The sequence below is a fragment of the Triticum urartu genome, chromosome 2A (genome assembly GCF_056163025.1).
Source record: "Triticum urartu cultivar PI428250 chromosome 2A, HENAU_Tu73, whole genome shotgun sequence".
Classification (NCBI taxonomy): Eukaryota; Viridiplantae; Streptophyta; class Magnoliopsida; order Poales; family Poaceae; genus Triticum; species Triticum urartu.
In genome coordinates, this window is record NC_141874.1 from 119,055,031 (window position 1) to 119,076,793 (window position 21,763).

Genomic DNA, 21,763 nt, shown 5'->3' on the forward strand with positions numbered 1-21,763 from the left:
GGGAGAGAGGAGGGACTTCACACACCAACTCCTGGCGCCTCCCTCTCTCCCCGTTACGTCTCTCTCTCGTAGTATAGGCGAAGCCCTGCTACTGTGATGCCCTGCATCCACCACCACGCCGTCGTGCTGCTGGATCTTCATCAACCTCTCCTCCCCCCTTGCTGGATCAAGAAGGAGGAGACGTCTCCCGTCCCGTACGTGTGTTGAACGCGGAGGTGCCGTCCGTTCGGCACTTGGTCATCGGTGATTTGGATCACGTCGTGTTCGACTACATCATCCCCGTTCTTTGAACGCTTCCGCTCGCCATCTACAAAGGTATGTAGATGCATCCGATGACTCGTTGCTAGATGAACTCCTAGATGGATCTTGGTGAAACGAGTAGGAAATTTTTTGTTTTCTGCAACGTTCCCCAACAGTGGCATCATGAGCTAGGTCTATGCGTAGTTCTTCTTGCGCGAGTAGAACACAATTTGTTGTGGGCGTAGATTTGTCAACTTTCTTGCCGCTACTAGTCTTTTCTTGCTTCAGCGGCATTGTGGGATGAAGCGGCCCGGACCAACCTTACACGTACGCTTACGTGAGACCGGTTCCACCGACTAACATGCACTAGTTGCATAAGGTGGCTGGCGGGTGTCTGTCTCTCCCACTTTAGTTGGAGCGGATTCGATGAACAGGGTCCTTATGAAGGGTAAATAGAAGTTGACAAATCACGTTGTGGCTTTAACGTAGGTAAGAAGACGTTCTTGCTAGAACCCTAATTCAGCCACGTAAAACTTGCAACGACAATTAGAGGACGTCTAACTTGTTTTTGTAGCAAGTGGTTTGTGATATGATATGGCCAAAGTTGTGATGAATGATGAATGATCTATATGTGATGTATGAGATGTTCATGCTATTGTAATAGGAATCATGACTTGCATGTCGATGAGAATGACAACCGGCAGGAGCCATAGGAGTTGTCTTTATTCTTTTATATGACCTGCGTGTCATTGAGAAACGCCATGTAAATTACTTTACTTTATTGCTAAACACGTTAGCCATAGTAGTAGAAGTAATAGTTGGTGAGCAACTTCATGGAGACACGATGATGGAGATCATGATGATGGAGATCATGGTGTCATGCCGGTGACAAGATGATCATGGAGCCCCAAGATGGAGATCAAAGGAGCTATGTGATATTGGCCATATCATGTCACGTTTATTATTTGATTGCATGTGATGTTTATCATGTTTTGCATCTTGTTTACTTAGAACGACGGTAGTAAATAAGATGATCCCTCATACTAATTTCAAGAAGTGTTCCCCCTAACTGTGCACCGTTGCGACAGTTCGCTGTTTCAAAACATCACGTGATGATCGGGTGTTTTATTCAGACGTTCACATACAACGGGTGTAAGACAGATTTACACATGCAAACACTTAGGTTGACTTGACGAGCCTAGCATGTACACACATGGCCTCGGAACACAGAAGACCGAAAGGTCGAGCATGAGTCGTATAGAAGATACGATCAACATGAAGATGTTCACCGATGTTGACTAGTCCATCTCACGTGATGATCGGACACGGCCTAGTTAACTCGGATCATGTAATACTTAGATGACTAGAGGGATGTCTAATATAAGTGGGAGTTCATTAATAATTTGATTAGATGAACTTAATTATCATGAACTTAGTCTAAAATATTTTACAATATGTCTTGTAGATCAAATGGCCCACGTAGTCCTCAACTTCAACGCGTTCCTAGAGAAAACCAAGCTGAAAGACGATGGCAGCAACTATACGGACTGGGTCCGGAACCTGAGGATCATCCTCATAGCTTCCAAGAAAGATTATGTCCTACAAGCACCGCTAGGTGAAGCTCCCGTCCCACAGAACCAAGACGTTATGAACGCTTGGCAGACACGTGTTGATGACTACTCCCTCGTTCAGTGCGGCATGCTTTACAGCTTAGAGCCGGGGCTCCAAAAGCGTTTTGAGAGACATGGAGCATATGAGATGTTCGAAGAGCTGAAAATGGTTTTTCAAGCTCATGCCCGGATCGAGAGATATGAAGTCTCCGATAAGTTCTTCAGCTGTAAGATGGAGGAAAATAGTTCTGTCAGTGAGCACATACTCACTATGTCTGGGTTACATAACCGCTTGTCTCAGCTGGGAGTTAATCTCCCAGATGATGCGGTCATTGACAGAATCCTCCAGTCGCTTCCACCAAGCTACAAGAGCTTTGTGATGAACTTCAACATGCAGGGGATGCAAAAGACCATTCCTGAGTTGTTCTCAATGCTGAAATCAGCGGAGGTAGAAGTAAAGAAGGAACATCAAGTGTTGATGGTCAATAAAACCACTAAGTTCAAGAAAGGCAAGGGTAAAAAGAACTTCAAGAAGGACGGCAAGGAGGTTGCCGCGCCCGGCAAGCAAGCTACCGGGAAGAAGCCAAAGAATGGACCCAAGCCCGAGACTGAGTGCTTTTATTGCAAGGGAAGCGGTCACTGGAAGCGGAACTGCCCTAAATACTTAGCAGACAAGAAGGCCGACAAAACAAAAGGTATATGTGATATACATGTAATTGATGTGTACCTTACTGGTGTCCGTAGTAGCTCCTGGGTATTTGATACCGGTGCAGTTGCTCACATTTGTAACTCAAAGCAGGGGCTGCGGAATAAGCGGAAACTTGCAAAGGACGAGGTGACGATGCGCGTCGGGAATGGTTCCAAGGTCAATGTGATCGCCGTCGGCATGCTACCTCTATATCTACCTTCGGGATTAGTTTTAAACCTTAATAATTGTTATTTAGTGCCAGCTTTGAGCATGAACATTGTATCGGGATCTCGTTTAATTCGAGATGGCTACTCATTTAAATCCGAGAATAATGGTTGTTCTATTTATATGAGAGATATGTTTTATGGTCATGCTCCTATGGTGAATGGTTTATTCTTTATGAATCTCGAACGTAATACTACACATGTTCATAATGTGAGTACCAAAAGATGTAAGGTTGATAATGATAGTCCCACATACTTGTGGCACTGCCGCCTTGGTCACATAGGTGTCAAACGCATGAAGAAGCTCCATGCAGATGGACTTTTAGAGTCTCTTGATTATGAATCATTTGACACGTGCGAACCATGCCTCATGGGTAAGATGACCAAGACTCCGTTCTCAGGAACAATGGAGCAAGCAACCAACTTATTGGAAATCATACATACTGATGTGTGCGGTCCAATGAGTGTTGAGGCTCGCAGTGGCTATCGTTATGTTCTCACGCTCACTGATGATTTAAGTAGATATGGGTATATCTACTTAATGAAACACAAGTCCGAAACCTTTGAAAAGTTCAAGGAATTTCAGAGTGAGGTTGAAAATCAACGTGACAGGAAAATCAAGTTTCTACGATCAGATCGTGGAGGAGAATACTTGAGTCACGAGTTTGGCACACACTTAAGAAAATGTGGAATAGTTTCACAACTCACGCCGCCTGGAACACCTCAGCGTAACGGTGTGTCCGAACGTCGTAATCGCACTCTATTAGATATGGTGCGATCTATGATGTCTCTTACCGATTTACCGCTATCTTTTTGGGGCTATGCTTTAGAGACTGCCGCATTCGCTTTAAATAGGGCTCCGTCGAAATCCGTTGAGACGACACCGTATGAATTATGGTTTGGGAAGAAACCTAAGTTGTCGTTTCTAAAAGTTTGGGGATGCGATGCTTATGTCAAGAAACTTCAACCTGAAAAGCTCGAACCCAAGTCGGAAAAATGCGTCTTCATAGGATACCCAAAAGAAACTATTGGGTACACCTTCTACCTCAGATCCGAAGGCAAGATCTTTGTTGCCAAGAATGGGTCCTTTCTAGAGAAAGAGTTTCTCTCGAAAGAAGTAAGTGGGAGGAAAGTAGAGCTTGATGAAGTATTACCTCTTGAACCGGAAAAAGGCGCGACTCAAGAAAATGTTCCTGAGGTGCCTGCACCAACTAGAGAGGAAGGTAATGATAATGATCAAGATACTTCTGATCAAGCTCCTACTGAAATTCGAAGGTCCACAAGGACACGTTCCGCACCAGAGTGGTACGGCAACCCTGTCTTGGAAGTCATGTTGTTAGACAACGGTGAACCTTCGAACTATGAAGAAGCGATGGCGGGCCCGGATTCCGACAAATGGCAAGAAGCCATGAAATCTGAGATAGGATCCATGTATGAAAATGAAGTATGGACTTTGACTGACTTGCCCGTTGAACGGCGAGCCATAGAAAATAAATGGATCTTTAAGAAGAAGACAGACGCGGATGGTAATGTGACCATCTATAAAGCTCGACTTGTCGCTAAGGGTTATCGACAAGTTCAAGGGGTTGACTACGATGAGACTTTCTCACCGGTAGCGAAGCTAAAGTCCGTCCGAATCATGTTAGCACTTGCCGCATTCTACGATTATGAGATATGGCAAATGGACGTCAAAACGGCATTCCTTAATGGTTTCCTTAAGGAAGAATTGTATATGATGCAGCCGGAAGGTTTTGTCGATCCTAAGAATGCTAACAAGGTGTGCAAGCTCCAACGCTCGATTTATGGGCTGGTGCAAGCATCTCGGAGTTGGAACATTCGCTTTGATGAGATGATCAAAGCGTTTGGGTTTACGCAGACTTATGGAGAAGCCTGCGTTTACAAGAAAGTGAGTGGGAGCTCTATAGCATTTCTCATATTATATGTAGATGACATACTTTTGATGGGAAATGATATAGAACTCTTGGACAGCATTAAGGCCTACTTGAATAAAAGTTTTTCAATGAAGGACCTTGGAGAAGCTGCTTATATATTAGGAATCAAAATCTATAGAGATAGATCGAGACGCCTCATAGGTCTTTCACAAAGCACATACCTTGATAAGATATTGAAGAAGTTCAATATGGATCAGTCTAAGAAGGGGTTCTTGCCTGTGTTACAAGGTATGAAATTGAGCTCAGCTCAATGTCCGACCACGGCAGAAGATATAGAAGAGATGAGCGTCATCCCCTATGCATCAGCCATAGGTTCTATTATGTATGCCATGCTGTGTACCAGACCTGATGTAAACCTTGCCGTAAGTTTGGTAGGAAGGTACCAAAGTAATCCCGGCAAGGAACACTGGACAGCGGTCAAGAATATCCTGAAGTACCTGAAAAGGACTAAGGAAATGTTTCTCGTTTATGGAGGTGACGAAGAGCTTGTCGTAAAAGGTTACGTCGACGCTAGCTTCGACACAGATCTGGATGACTCCAAGTCACAAACCGGATACGTGTATATTTTGAATGGTGGGGCAGTAAGCTGGTGCAGTTGCAAGCAAAGCGTCGTGGCGGGATCTACATGTGAAGCGGAGTACATGGCAGCCTCGGAGGCAGCACATGAAGCAATATGGGTGAAGGAGTTCATCACCGACCTAGGAGTCATACCCAATGCGTCGGGGCCAATCAAACTTTTCTGTGACAACACTGGAGCTATTGCACTTGCCAAGGAGCCCAGGTTTCACAAGAAGACAAGTTACATCAAGCGACGCTTCAACTCCATTCGTGAAAATGTTCAAGATGGAGACATAGATATTTGTAAAGTACATACGGACCTGAATGTAGCAGATCCGTTGACTAAACCTCTCCCTAGAGCAAAACATGATCAACACCAGAATTCCATGGGTGTTCGATTCATCACAATGTAACTAGATTATTGACTCTAGTGCAAGTGGGAGACTGTTGGAAATATGCCCTAGAGGCAATAATAAAAAGCATTATTACTATATTTCCTTATTCATGATAATTGTCTTTATTCATGCTATAATTGTGTTATCCGGAAATCGTAATACATGTGTGAATAACAGACACCAACATGTCCCTAGTAAGCCTCTAGTTGACTAGCTCGTTGATCAACAGATAGTCATGGTTTCCTGACTATGGACATTGGATGTCATTGATAACGAGATCACATCATTAGGAGAATGATGTGATGGACAAGACCCAATCCTAAACATAGCACAAGATCGTATAGTTCGTTTGCTAGAGTTTTTCCAATGTCAAGTATCTTTTCCTTCGACCATGAGATTGTGTAACTCCCGGATACCGTAGGAGTGCTTTGGGTATACCAAACGTCACAACGTAACTGGGTGACTATAAAGGTAGACTACGGGTATCTCTGAAAGTGTCTGTTGGGTTGACACGGATCAAGACTGGGATTTGTCACTCCGTATGACGGAGAGGTATCACCGGGCCCACTCGGTAATGCATCATCATAATGAGCTCAAAGTGACCAAGTGTCTGGTCACGGGATCATGCATTACGGTACGAGTAAAGTGACTTGCCGGTAATGAGATTGAACGAGGTATTGGGATACCGACGATCGAATCTCGGGCAAGTAACATATCGATTGACAAAGGGAATTGCATACGGGGTTGATTGAATCCTCGACATCGTGGTTCATCCGATGAGATCATCGTGGAGCATGTGGGAGCCAACATGGGTATCCAGATCCCGCTGTTGGTTATTGACCGGAGAGTCGTCTCGGTCATGTCTGCTTGTCTCCCGAACCCGTAGGGTCTACACACTTAAGGTTCGGTGACGCTAGGGTTGTGAAGATATGTATATGCAGTAACCCGAATGTTGTTCGGAGTCCCAGATGAGATCCCGGACGTCACGAGGAGTTCCGGAATGGTCTGGAGGTAAAGAATTATATATAGGAAGTGCTGTTTCGGCCATCGGGACAAGTTTCGGGGTCACCGGTATTGTACCGGGACCACCGGAAGGGTCCCGGGGGTCCACCGGGTGGGGCCACCTATACCGGGGGGCCCCATGGGCTGAAGTGGGAGGGAACCCAGCCCAAAGTGGGCTGGGGCGCCACTCCCCTAGGGCCCATGCGGCTAGGGTTGAGGGGAAACCCTAAAGGGGGCGCCCCCTTGCTTGGGGGGCAAGCCCCCCCGCCCTTGGCCGCCGCCCCCCCCCCCCTAGTAGATTCCATCTACTAGGGCCGGCGCCCCCCCTAGAACCCCTATATATAGTGGGGGATAGGAGGGACTTCACACACCAGCTCCTGGCGCCTCCCTCTCTCCCCGTTACGTCTCTCTCTCGTAGTATAGGCGAAGCCCTGCTACTGTGACGCCCTGCATCCACCACCACGCCGTCGTGCTGCTGGATCTTCATCAACCTCTCCTCCCCCCTGGCTGGATCAAGAAGGAGGAGACGTCTCCCGTCCTGTACGTGTGTTGAACGCGGAGGTGCCGTCCGTTCGGCACTTGGTCATCGGTGATTTGGATCACGTCGTGTTCGACTACATCATCCCCGTTCTTTGAACGCTTCCGCTCGCCATCTACAAAGGTATGTAGATGCATCCGATGACTCATTGCTAGATGAACTCCTAGATGGATCTTGGTGAAATGAGTAGGAAAATTTTTGTTTTCTGCAACGTTCCCCAACAGTTTTGGCCCGTACTTCTCTGCTTTGGTATCTTCGAGCCTGCTATTGATAGAATGCGGAACGGGCTTTTGCCACGTCACGCTCCTCCTCCAAGGCGTCCAAACTATCCTGCCGATAGAGCTCGGCTTCTCTTTCTTCGTACATGCGCACTCGAGGCGAGTCATGAATTATGTCGCAGGGCAGAACCGCCTCTGTGCCGTATACCATAAAGAATGGTGTGTATCCGGTAGTGCGATTCGGCGTGGTCCACAGCCCCCAGAGTACGGAGTTGAGCTCCTCTACCCAATGCGTGTTAGATTCCTTGAGGGACCGCACTAATCTGGGTTTGATGCCGCTCATGATAAGACCATTTGCTCGCTCGACCTGACCGTTAGTTTGTGGGTGATAGACTGAAGTATAATCGAGCTTGATGCCCATGTTTTTGCACCAGAGTTTTACTTCGTCGGCCATAAAGTTCGTGCCGTTATCAGTGATGATGCTGTGGGGGACGCCGTAACGGTGTATGACCCCGGATATGAAGTCTATCACCGGTCCGAATTCGGCCGTCTTAACAGGCTTGGCTTCTATCCATTTGGTGAACTTATACACCATGACCAGTAAGTATTTTTGCTTGTGGGTTTCTCCTTTAAGGGGTCCAACCATGTCAAGCCCCCAGACCGCGAAGGGCCAAGTGATGGGGATAGTATGGAGGGCGGTGGGTGGCATATGGCTTTGGTTTGCAAAAAGATGGCAACCAGCACAACGTTGGACTAAGTCTTGAGCGTCTGCCCGGAACGTCGGCCAATAAAAGCATGTACGGAAGGCCTTACTTACAAGGGCCCGGGCTGCAGCGTGGTGACCGCCGAGTCCGGCATGAATTTCCGCCAGAAGATTCCGCCCTTCCTCTTCGGAGATGCGCCTTTGAAGGACTCCGGTGGTGCTTTTCTTATAAAGCTCTCCCTCATGGACTTTATAGGCTTTAGATCGCCGCACTATGCAGCGTGCCTCGTTTTGGTCCTCAGGAAGTTCCTGCCTAGTTAGGTAGGCTAGGAATGGTTCTGTCCATGGGGCGATGATCGCCATTATGACGTGGGCTGAAGATGTTATTTCGTTGGCAGAGCCTCCAATTGTGTCAGAATGTTCGGTGTCGGGCAGTGCGGTTGGGTCCGGGCTGTTATTTACAAGTTCCCCTTCCCATACTACAGATGGTTTGAACAGCCTCTCCAAGAAGATGTTGGGGGGACAGCGTCGCATTTTGCGCCGATGCGTGCCAGGACATCTGCTGCCTGATTGTTTTCCCGGGCTATATGGTGAAATTTGAGCCCCTCGAACTGAGCTGACATTTTTAGGACGGCGTTGCGATAAGCTACCATTTTCGGATCCTTGGCGTCAAAGTCTCCATTTATTTGGGATATCGCGAGGTTCGAATCCCCGCGCACCTCTAGGCATTGAATGCCCATGGATACTGCCATCCAGAGACCATGTAAAAGGGCCTCATATTCGGCTGCGTTGTTGGAGTCCGTATACATTATCTGGAGTACGTATTGAACTATATCTCCTGTTGGGGACGTCAAAACGATGCCAGCCCCAGTCCAGCCAACATTTTGGAGCCGCCGAAGTGCATGATCCAGTTGGAATATGTGCCGTACTCTTTAGGGAGTTCGGCTTTCGTCCATTCGGTGACGAAGTCGGCCAAAACTTGTGACTTAATAGCTCGCCGTGGCTTGTAAGTTATGTCGAATGGGAGGAGCTCAATGGCCCATTTGGCAATCCGGCCCATCGCGTCACGGTTGTTTATAATATCGTTAAGTGGTACTTCTGAGGCTACCATTATCGAACACTCTTGAAAGTAGTGTCGCAGCTTCCGGGATGCCATAGATACCGCGTACGCTATCTTTTGATAATGCGGGTTGCTCTCAAATGTAATAAGTCTTTGTCCTCGCAGATAATGTGTGTGTGTGGGTCAGGTTGTCCTAACTGGCTGGAGGATTCACAGTCCTCAAGTGTAATAAGTCTTCAAATCACACAGACAAGAAGACTTCAGTGATGCCTAACACTCTTTGGCTCTGTGTGTTTAGGTCTTTGTCCTCGCAAGGATTTCTCTCTCAAAGGCTTCGAGGTGGGTTGCTCTCAAACGACAAAAGCCATGCACTAACTCTGAGCAGCCAACCAATTTATGGTGTAGGGGGTGGGCTATTTATAGCCACTAGGCAACCTGACCTGATTTGTCCGAAATGACCCTGGGTCACTAAGGAACTAACACGTGTTCCAACGGTCAGATTTTAAACACACGCGGCAACTTTACTTGAGCTACAAGCAAAGCTGACTTATCCAGCTCTGGATAAGATTTGCTCTCATTGTCTTCGCTCGAAGACATAGAATTTTGGTTAAGCATCACTTCAGTCATTCTGACTGGTTCACTTGGACCCCACTTAACAGTACGGTGGTTCCTATGACTCAACAAAGAAGAAAAAGAACGACGAAACAACTAAGTCTTCGCGCTCCATAGTCTTCACGCGATGTCTTCTCTTGTCATAGTCTTCAATGTGAATGTCTTCACATACCACCCGAGGGAGTCCTGGTTTAGGGGGTCTCCGGACAGCCGGACTATATCCATTGGTCGGACTGTGAGACTATGAAGATACAAGTTTGAAGACTTCGTCTCGTGTCCGGACGGGACTCTACTTGGCGTGGAAGGCAAGCTAGGCAATACGGATATGGATATTTTCCTCCTTTGTAACCGACCTTGTGTAACCCTAGCCCTCTCCGGTATCTATATAAACCGGAGGGTTTTAGTCCGTAGGACAACAACTACAACATACAATCATACCATAGGCTAGTTTCTAGGGTTTAGTGACAGTGTCCTGGACTAGGGGGTACTCAACACGTCATCTCCCGATCTGATAAATTGGGCTGAGGACCCCCGTGGCCGTATACTCATGGGCCAGTTCGGACAGCTGCCGCATACAAGGAAGATTCCACAAGACTTGGCGATCAAGACAAGGACTTCTCCCCACCGGCGTATTCGGCTAGGACTCTTGTTAACCTAGGCCTCTGGTGCATTATATAAACCAGGGCCAGGCTAGTCGATAGATCATACATATATACATACAATCATACCATAGGCTAGCTTCTAGGGTTTAGCCTCCTTGATCTCGTGGTAGATCTACTCTACCCATATCATCAATATTAATCAAGTAGGACGTAGGGTTTTACCTCCATCAAGAGGGCCCGAACCTGGGTAAAACATCGTGTCCCCTGCCTCCTATTACCATCCGCCTAGATGCATAGTTCGGGACCCCCTACCCGAGATCTGCCGGTTTTGACACCGACATTGGTGCTTTCATTGAGAGTTCCGCTGTGTGATCGACAAAAGGATCGATGGCTCGCCTGCAGATCAACTGCGACTTCGGCATCTTCATCACCAGCTCGACTGGTCACCTTGGTTCGACCAAGAATTGTGCCCCGTGTTCGGATCACCATGATCGGATGAGGGAATTCATCAAACATCAACTCCGATCTCTATCAAGATCACGAAGGAATCATCTATGGAGCTCGGGGGCTCAACGTCAACATTGCCCTCAAGCGACCGTGCTGTTTTTTTTGGACAGCGAACTCGTATCTGCCGCCACCACCTCCTCGAGTATTTCTTTGACGATCGATTTAGTGGAATTGTGCGGAATTGATTCTATAACAACCCTGGAAAATTTCGTCGAGTTCCGATGGAGGAATCTTCGGCAATCCACGATATACCGGAGCCCTGTCAAATCTGGACGGGAATCTGAATGAGTTTAGGGCGTGGTGTCCAGCTTCTAGCTCGGACATCCTTTGAACGATCCAACCGCTGATCGGCTGCGGAATTCCTATATCTACCACCTCTCAAAATTTCAGCTCGATCCGACCGTCCAAACTCCGGAAACCTTCCGATTAGTGCATCACTTTTTGGATCTGTTTTCTGCGCGAAAACGAATCCGACCCGAGTTCATCTTTTTTATGAATGGGATTTCGGACATCCCTTTTGAAGGAAGTTTTGTATGGGGTATTGTGTTTTGTTTTCGAACACATCCCACTAACTTTAAGATCTTTTGAACATGATCTTCAACATCATGCTGGTGTCAAACCAGTCCGGCAATATTACTCCACGGTTGCCGACCTGCGCTAGACACGGCGTCACTTTGTTGAGCCGAGCTCAACCTCTTCGGATCATCATCTCGGCAAGCCGAACAAGAATCAGGCATCGCGAAGGATAAATCATCACCAACATCTCCGTCTCACGGATTACACGGAGCGGGCATACCGACATCGCCGGACGGTCGCTTCATCAAGCCGGCATCGACCACGTCACGACCTGCATCGACAGGGCCGCACTATTACTTCTTCAAGCTGGTGTCCATCACGCCGACCTACTCCGACTCATCGGCTGACATCGGGGCTTCGACATCTCGGCTGGACCGGGGGCTTCGCCATCTCTTCATCAACCTACTCCGGACACTTCGGAGTCACTAGCCGACCAGCTCCGCCACGTTAGCTGGGCCGGGGGCTTTGCCTCGGCGAGCCAACCTTTACCAGCATTGCCATGCCATCGTTTTATCGCCCATCAGGCAATGGGTGTGCGGATCGAGTCCCAATTTTGGGAATCACCTTTCTTCAGATGGCTACGACAAATAAACCAGGTGCTATCAATCCCAGTATTTTTTGCTTGTTTGGGTTTATTTTTTCCAAGGAATTATTACTCTGGTTTGTCCATCATATGTACACAGGTCTATCAAATGGTGGCCGCATTAACGACAGTCGCATGGTGGTTCGGTCAGTTTCCGTACATAGTCCGGCGAACGCCGCATCCGGAGCTCGGACCGACCTGCGAATTCAGGCTTTGCCACGCCTTTACCGCATCATGCCGACGCCCTGCATCGACATTGACTTCGGCGCTAGGCCATATTTCTTTTATTACTCACTTTGCATAAATTATTTATTATGCAACGTTTTTTTTAATTATCATTATTACTATTATCTCCAGTTTGCACTATTTTTTGTGCACAGGAAAATGATCCGGGGACTTCGGCGTCACTCTGCCGGTCTGCATTGACCGTGCTATGTCACCACTTCGGCATGTCGAGCTCTGCGCTCCGCCACCTCGGGACCAGCTTGGGGGATGGAACCTTGCCCCGCATCAAGCTCGGACCGCGTCATCAATACCGAACACATTAACCAGCTAAGTCGCTTTCATGCTCAAAGCTTTAATTTCTAACTTGTGTTCGGTTCGACCAAGCATTATACTTTTTTGGAAAAAAGTTGCTTGTAAAAAATTTCCTTGTCCAAACATTGTTTGTGACGCATAAATTCAAATACCCAATTCATTTGGGGGCTTCCTTCATGAAGCTTTTCCTCTTGCATATGATTATACTTGTACGGCTTCGTTCCTTGTTCGTGTATTACGCCACAATATGCACCATATTGACTTAAGCGATTTGCAAGCTGGGTTGCCTTGCTCCTGTGTTTACCCCTACGTTCCCGATTGTTCGGCTAGGGAGTAAAGGGAGCACCTCTGCGATTGTCATGATCGGGTCACCCGAGCCGGACCTCAGACTGGGTGAAGCCGAAAGCTAGCGCTCTTATAGTTTTCAATGATGGTCGGCACACAACGGAACTCATGAGTACAAAAAATCTATTGCACAAGTCTCATAATAACAATGAGCACCGAAGAAAGGTATCGGTGGGGGTACTATTTTCTTCGAAGATGCTTCTTACACTTCGCAGTAATATGGCATAAGTTCCCTGAGCGCGCTTTGTCTGTTACAGCCTTATGGCCTGATTGCCTGGTTATTGGAAACACCATCGATATTCTCGACCGATGGAGTACATAACACTTTTCGGTCCTTGACCGAAGAGGGAGAAGCCAACGGTCGGTTAAGACACGTTTAAAGTTTGGTTGAACATAGATATGATATAAGTACTTCGGTACATGCAATCATTCTTCTACCCAAGTCACTTGGGGGCTCTTAAGTTTATTTGAGCCGTTTTATAATAAGTGTTCTTCTTCTTAGTCGTTGCAAAGTTTTATTATTATTATTTCTCACTCCTTTTTTCGACATGAGTGTGCGGTCACTAGCCGGGGAGCCTAATTTCTCTCTCAAAGCCGCTAGAGTTTAGTTTGCTAAACTGGCCTAATGAGAAGTACTCCGCCCTCGGGATAGGAGGTTGAAGCCATAGGCTGACCCGCTCGAAGTCTTGAGATAGGACGTATCATGTTAAAGCATGACAGAAGCACTTCTTTTTTCTAAGACCAATTTTCGGATTGGCACCAAACACTTGATCTTGTTCGGACGTCATGTTTTTACTGACATTTCTTGGTTTTCCAAGCTTTTTGGCACTTATAAACTATTTGTGCTTTTCCAGCATTAGTCTCGCAGTGCAACGCCGGACACCTTTAGGGATTCGGCAAAAACATTCTCAGATATTGCTATATATGCATCGGTTTCGAATTGTGTCTTCGGTCAATAGTTGGGTTGCCCGGCTCCTGCACTTGCTTCCTACGTTCCGTTTTGTTCGGCTAGGCGTGCAAAGGGAGAACCACTGCGATTGTGCTTCCAGCTCACATGGTTAAGCACCTCAGTGGAGAAAGCCGAAAACTGACAGTCACAATAAGCGTAAACTGGTCAGCGATCCGATGACTATGTTAAATGATGGGCCATTCATAACATTGGTCGAAGTGTTTACGGCTTGACCCCGACTGTCGCCGAACACTACCGGGGGCTATTAACTGGCCTCCCAAACTAAATCCTCGATATTTTGCTCTTACATTAGAGCTGAGGTTTAATGATCATGCTTAGCATGGCAACCCAAAGAAAGGAACCGATAGCGGGACTATTTTTTTGGAAGACATTTCTTCTGTTAAACAGTAATATAACATATATCTCTGCGTACCTTTGTTTATAAAACCGTATGGTCAGATGGCCTTGTTTGTTGTAAATCTTTGCCCTCATAAAGGCTTTATAAAGTAGGACAAACACTCCTCGGCTACTGGCCGAGGAGGTGGAAGCCGATGGTCGGTCAACAAAGTTTTGTACAATGCGGATCCGAGCATTAATGACGTAAAGTACTTGGATACATAGAGTCATTACACATAATTTGTGATTTTACTATGGATATTGATCCTTAATTCGGCCACCCGTGCCCGCATTAAGGCTCGGGGGCTACTGGGCTCCGGGCTTATTATTTACAAATATTAAAGGGGCACATTGATCCCCTGATCTGGTGTTGCCACCCGACCAGTGTCTCGGGGGCTACTGCATTGCTTGTCCAATGCAGAAAATTTTATGTGCAATATAGTTTCTGAGGAGATTTTGATCCTCAGGTTGGTCGGCCGCACCCAACCTAAGTCTCGAGGACTGAGCACGCCGTTTTTAGTGTCCCGAAGTATTCTGCCGAGCTTGGACTTGATCCTCAGGCTGATTTTGCAAATCAACCTGGGTCTCAGCGGCTACTGGGATCAGCGGTCTTATGTCATCCTTCATGTGCATCTCGGGTTTTAGACCGATACCCACCTTGAGGGCTACTGGCTATATATCTCGGCACAGAAGAAATTTCACCAATCAAAAATATTGACAAAAATCGGCCCACATTCGGGGTGGTGCACCACCTCGGAAGCAGTCCGGCATAAAGCTCGGGCGCTAGTGGCTGGCTCCATAGAGGGCATTTCCGGCATTAAGCTCGGCTAAACTCCTTCAAACTTCTTTGAACCAAGGTGATTTACGACACCTCGGATACAGTCCGGCGTTGGAGCTCAGATACAGTCCGGCGTTGGAGCTCGGATACATAGTCCGGCGTTGGAGCTCGGATACATTCCGGTGTTAGAGCTGGGAAGCGGTCTGGCGTTGGTGCTCGGCTGCAAAAGATACCTCGAATGCAGTCCAGTGTTGGAATTCGGACGCAGGAGGACGCTACCTCCCGGGAACAACTTCAAACCCGAGGTGTGGCATAAAAATAACAAGGCATTGATAAAGGCCGGAAACTTAAAGGGGCTCCTCGGATACCCGACGTGTAAACTCATCGAATGCATTTCGGCGATCCTCAAGATCGAAGATAAAGAAGATTTGTTGAACCAGTTTTCAAGACCGACGACCGAAGATGAAGAACAGTTCAGAAGAATCGAGGAGCGTCGCTAACTTGAAGACTGGTTCAGGGGGCTACTGACGGTGTCCTGGACTAGGGGGTACTCAACATGTCATCTCCCGATCTGATAGATTGGGCCGAGGACCCCCGTGGCCGTATACTCATGGGCCAGTTCGGACAGCTACCGCATACAAGGAAGATTCCACAAGACTTGGCGATCAAGACAAGGACTTCTCCCCACCGGCGTATTCGGCTAGGACTCTTGTTAACCTAGGCCTATGGTGCATTATATAAACCAGGGCCAGGCTAGTCGATAGATCATACATATATACATACAATCATACCATAGGCTAGCTTCTAGGGTTTAGCCTCCTTGATCTCGTGGTACATCTACTCTTGTAATACCCATATCATCAATATTAATCAAGTAGGACATAGGGTTTTACCTCCATCAAGAGGGCCCGAACCTGGGTAAAACATCGTGTCCCCTGCCTCCTGTTACCATCCGCCTAGACGCACAGTTTGGGACCCCCTACCCGAGATCTGCCGGTTTTGACACCGACATTTAGCCTCTCTGATCTCGTGGTAGATCTACTCTTGTACTACCCATATCATCAATATTAATCAAGCAGGACGTAGGGTTTTACCTCCATCAAGAGGGCCCGAACCTGGGTAAAACATTGTGTCCCCTGCATCCTGTTACCATCCGTCCTAGACGCACAGTTCGGGACCCCCTACCCGAGATCCGCCGGTTTTGACACCGACATTGGTGCTTTCATTGAGAGTTCCTCTATGTCGTCACTTTTAGGCCCGATGGCTCCTCCGATCATTAACAACGATGCGGTCCAGTGTGAGACCTTTCTCCCCAGACAGATCTTCGTGTTCGGCGGCTTTGCACTGCGGGCTAATTCGCTTGGCCATCTGGAGCAGATTGAAAGCTACGCCCCTGGCCATCAGGTCAGATTTGGAAGTTTGAATTACACGGATGACATCCACGGAGACTTGATCTTCAACGGATTCGAGCCACAGCCGAGCGCGCCGCACTGTCACGATGGGTATGACCTAGCTCTGCCATCGAACAGTGCCCCGGAGGCCGCGCCCGCATCAGCTCCGACCCTTAGTTCGGAGCCAACTGCGCCGATCGAGGACGGGTGGCTAGGCACCGCCTCGGGGGCTGCGGTCTCAACGGCGATCGAGCCGAACACCAGCCTCATCCTCTGCGAAGCCCGTGGCTCCAAGGTGCTGGACTCTTCTCCGGACTCCGAACCTTCCGCGCCCCTGCCAATCGAATCCGATTGGACGCCGATCATGGAATTCACCGCCACGGATATCTTTCAGCACTCGCCCTTCGGCAACATTCTGAACTCACTAAGGTCTCTCTCTTTGTCATAAGAGCCTTGGCCGGACTATGGCCAACAGGATTGGGAAGCGGACGACGAAGAAATTCGACGCCCACCCACCACCCACTTCGTAGCCGCTGTCGATGATTTACCGACATGCTCGACTTTGACTCCGAAGACATTGACGGTATGGACGACGATGTAGGAGACGAACAGGAACCAGCACCTATAGGGCACTGGAAAGCCACCTCATCATACGATATATACATGGTGGATACACCCAAAGAAGGCAATGGCGATGAGATAGCAGAGGATGACCCCTCCAAGAAGCAACCCAAGCGCCGACGTCGGCGGCGCCGCTCTAAGTCCTGCCAAAGCAAAAGTGGCGATACCGGCACAGGAGATAATAACACTCCGGATAGTGCCGAAGACAACAACAATCCCCTCCAGCAAGATTTAGAGCAGGAGGATGGAAGAGCCAGCCCTCCTGAGAGAGCGGCAGACGGAGAAGACGAGGATGATAATTACATGCCCTCCTCCGAAGACGAGGCAAGCCTCGGCGATGACGAATTCGCTGTGCCAGAGGATCCCGTCGAACAAGAGCGATTCAAGCGCCGGCTTATGGCCACGGCAAATAGCCTAAAGAAAAAGCAGCAGCAGCTTCAAGCTGATCAAGATCTGCTAGCTGAGAGATGGACTGAAGTCCTCGCCGCTGAGGAATATAAACTCGTGCGCCCCTCCAAGAGTTACCCAAAGTGCAGGTTGCTACCCCGACTGGAGGAAGAAGCGTATGATGCGGCTGATTGACCACCTCGTGGCCGTGATAGAGAGGCATTCCAGCCAAAAGCTCAACCCGCACCCCGATGCCATTCAAATAAAAAAGCATGGGGAAAAACGCCAGACCTGCGAGAAGTATTGGAGGACAAAGCAAAGCATGCAAGATCGATCTACGGATCACGAGGGTGCGCCACTATGCGAGACGATAAACGCCACGCCGGATACAGTAAAAGTAAATCCGGCCGGGCCAAACACAGTGGGCAGGACCCATTCGAGCTGCGTCGCGATATAGCCCAATACAGACGCGCTGCACACCCTTTATGCTTCACAGACGAAGTAATGGATCATCAAATCCCAGAAGGTTTCAAACCTGTAAATATTGAATCATACGACGGCACTACAGATCCTGCGGTATGGATCGAGGATTTCCTCCTCCAAGTCCACATGGCCCGACTTACACGCCATCAAATACCTCCCACTAAAGCTCAAAGGACCAGCGCCGCATTGGCTTAATAGCTTGCCAGCAGATTCCATTAGCTGTTGGGAAGATCTGGAAGCCGCATTCCTTGACAACTTTCAGGGCACTTATGTGCGACTGCCAGATGCCGATGACTTGAGCCACATAATTCAGCAGCCAGAAGAGTCGGCCAGAAAATTCTGGACTCGGTACCTTACAAAGAAAAATCAAATTGTCGACTGTCCGGATGTAGAGGCATTAGCGGCTTTCAAACACAACATCCGGGACGAGTGGCTAGCCCGGCACCTTGGTCAGGAAAAGCCGAAATCTATGGCAGCCCTCACGACGCTCATGACCCGCTTCTGCGCGGGAGAAGACAGCTGGCTGGCTTGCAGTAATAACATATCAAAGAACCATGGTACCTCGGATACCAAGGATGGCAATAGCAGGTCACGTCGCAACAAACATAAGTGCCACATTAATAGCGATAATACTAAAGATACGGCAGTCAATGCCGGATTCAAAGGCTCTAAACCCGGTCAGCGGAAGAAGCCATTCAAACAAAGTACGCCGGGCCCGTCCAGTTTGCACCGCATACTCGATCGCTCGTGTCAGATACACGGCACCCCCGACAAGCCAGCCAACCACACCAACAGGGACTGTTGGGTATTCAAGCAGGCGGGCAAGTTAATTGCCGAAAACAAGGACAAGGGGCCCCATAGCGATGACAAGGAGGAGCCCCGGTAGCCACACACCGGAGGACAAAAGAGGTTTCCCCCACAAGTGCGGACAGTGAACATGATATACGCAACCCACATACCCAAGAGGGAGCGGAAGCGTGCGCTCAGAGACGTATATGCGTTGGAGCCAGTCTCCCCAAAGTTCAACCCATGGTCCTCCTATCCGATCACTTTCGATCGCAGGGACCACCCCACTAGTATCCGTCATGGCGGATTCGCCGCACTGGTCCTAGACCCAATCATTGACGGATTTCACCTCACTCGAGTCCTTATGGATGGTGGCAGCAGCCTGAACCTGCTTTATCAGGACACAGTGCGTAAAATGGGTATAGACCCCTCAAGGATCAAACCCATAAAAACGACCTTTAAAGGCGTCATTCTAGGTGTAGAGGCCCATTGCACAGGCTCAATTACACTGGAAGTGGTCTTCGAATCCCCGGATAACTTCTGAAGCGAAGAGTTAATCTTCGATATAGTCCCGTTTCGTAGTGGTTATCATGCACTGCTCGGGCGAACCGCATTTGCTAGATTCAATGCGGTACTGCATTATGCATACCTCAAGCTCAAGATGCCAGGACCTCGCGGAGTTATTACTATAAATGGAAACACAGAGCGCTCTCTCCGAACAGAGGAGCACACCGCGGCCCTTGCAGTAGAAGCGCAAAGCAGCCTCTCAAGGCAATCAACCAGTTCAGCGTTTCAAAACCCGGACACCGTCAAGCGCGCTCGGAGCAATCGGCAAACAGACCGTCTGGCGCGATCTGAGCTCGCGTAGCAATGCGGCCCCCACCCCAGTCCCAGCCATATGGTGAAACTCATGCCACGCGTACATAATTACGCATTAAAAATACCATGGGCACAGATGGGGAGGGGGGCACAACTGCGGCATGCCCCAAGACGCGGCTTAAACCGCACTAGGGGCTCCCCGTTTGGTTATTCTTCTCTTTTTTCAGGACCTTAATCTCTGGAAACACTGTCCGGCAGCACTATTGCTGAACACATGATGCAGCAACCAAGGAGGCAGACAGCTACGTCACACCACGGAATTACCAGGTGGATTACAGTAACGAGCGAAATATTCGATTTAATATCATTCCTCAGCTTGCCCTTGGAAGGGACATAGTCCTACTCTTTGCTTATCGCACTATCTGTATCATTCCGCTTTAACGCAATTTCTTGAATAAACAATGCATGACATTACGACTATTATTGCATTCTTGTTATATATATATGTGTGTGTGTGTGTGTGTGTGTGTGCGTGTGCGTGTGTGTGTGTTCATTAACGACGCCTTGCAACCGTACACTTTGGTACGGCCAATACACCAGGGGCTTACGTACCCCACAATATGGTGTGAAAGGTCCGAACACTTTCACAAGTGCGGCACCCCAAACTTATAGCATTATATGCATCAGCTCCGAATCATGTCTTTGGTCAAATGTTGGGTTTGCCCGGCTCCTATGTTTTGGTACCTTAAGTTCCGCTCTATCGGCTAAGGTAGCACTAGGAGAACTACTGCGATTGTGCCCCGGTTCTGTCGGGCTTAGCACCTCAGTAGAGAAAGCTAAAACTGACTGTCATGATAAGGCGAGAGACTGGTCGCTGTTCAGCGAGGTTTTCGAGTCCCTAAAGACTTATGCCGCTTAGGGCGAGGGGTCGTCCCTGTCCGGCTTAAAGGCGTGTATCGCGCCCCGAATTCGGCCTTCCGAATACCAGGGGCTTCGCCGAAATTTAAAATTATAGAATTCTATGGCTAAGTGAGAGTGATAAAGCATTATTAGTCCGGTTGCCTTGTTCGCTGTGCTGAGCACCTCCCTCGAAGGACCCAAACATGGGAACAAGAGTGCTCAGGTTTATCCCGAACACCCCAGCACTTGTGGCATGGGGGCAGAAGCCGAGGACTAGCCATCTCTGAGATTGGATAAATGGCCAAACAGAAGGCAATATTTTAAATTCAAACAAGCGTTGCATAGCGCATATGAAACAAGTTTTCATAAGTCCAGGATAAAAACGAGCAAGTCTCACTCAAATATTACATCTTTTGAACACTCGTCCGCTATAAGATGGGCACCCGGCAGAACACCCTCGTAGTACATCTCGGGGTGGCGGTGCTCCTTGCCCTCCGATGGCCCTTCCTTGATCAGCTCCACGGCATCTAGCTTGACCCACTGCAATTTCACACGGGCGAAAGCCCGGCGTGCACCTTCAATGCAGACGGATCGCTTGACGACCTCCAGCCACGGGAAGGCATCCACAAGCCGCCTCACCAGGCCGAAGAAGCTGTTCGGAAGGGCGTCGCCAGGCCACAGCCGGACTATAAAACCTTTCATGGCCTGTTCGGCCGCCTTATGTAGCTCAACCATCTGCTTCAGCTGGTCGCTCATTGGCACCGGGTGTTCAGCCTCAGTATAATGAGACCAGAACATCTTCTCCGTTGAGCTTCCATCCTCGGCCTGGTAAAATTGTGCGGCATCGGACACACTGCGGGGCAAATCTGCGAATGCTCCTGGAGAGCTCCGGATTCAGGTAAGTAATCAATAATTTACTTTTACATGCTTGCTTTGCATATAGAAAGCCTTACCCGCCGCCATCTTCTTCATTGTGTCGATCTTCTGGAGGGCCTTTTGGGCTTCGGCCTTGGCACTTTTCGCGCTCTCGAGGGCCGTGGCAAGCTCAGACTCTCGCGTCTTCGAGTCAAGCTCCAGCGCCTCGTGCTTCTCCACGAGAGCCTGGAGCTCTTGCTGCACCTCGCCCACCCGAGCCTCGTGCTTCTCTCACTCGGTGCGCTCCTTGGCCGCTTTATCTTCGGCCTCGGACAGCGCTTGATTTAGGGTCGCCACTTCGGTCGCGGCCCCTGGCAAATTCATGATAAACCTGTCATTTTGCAATCGCACTCTTGAAATACATAACCACAGACTAGGTACTACTTAC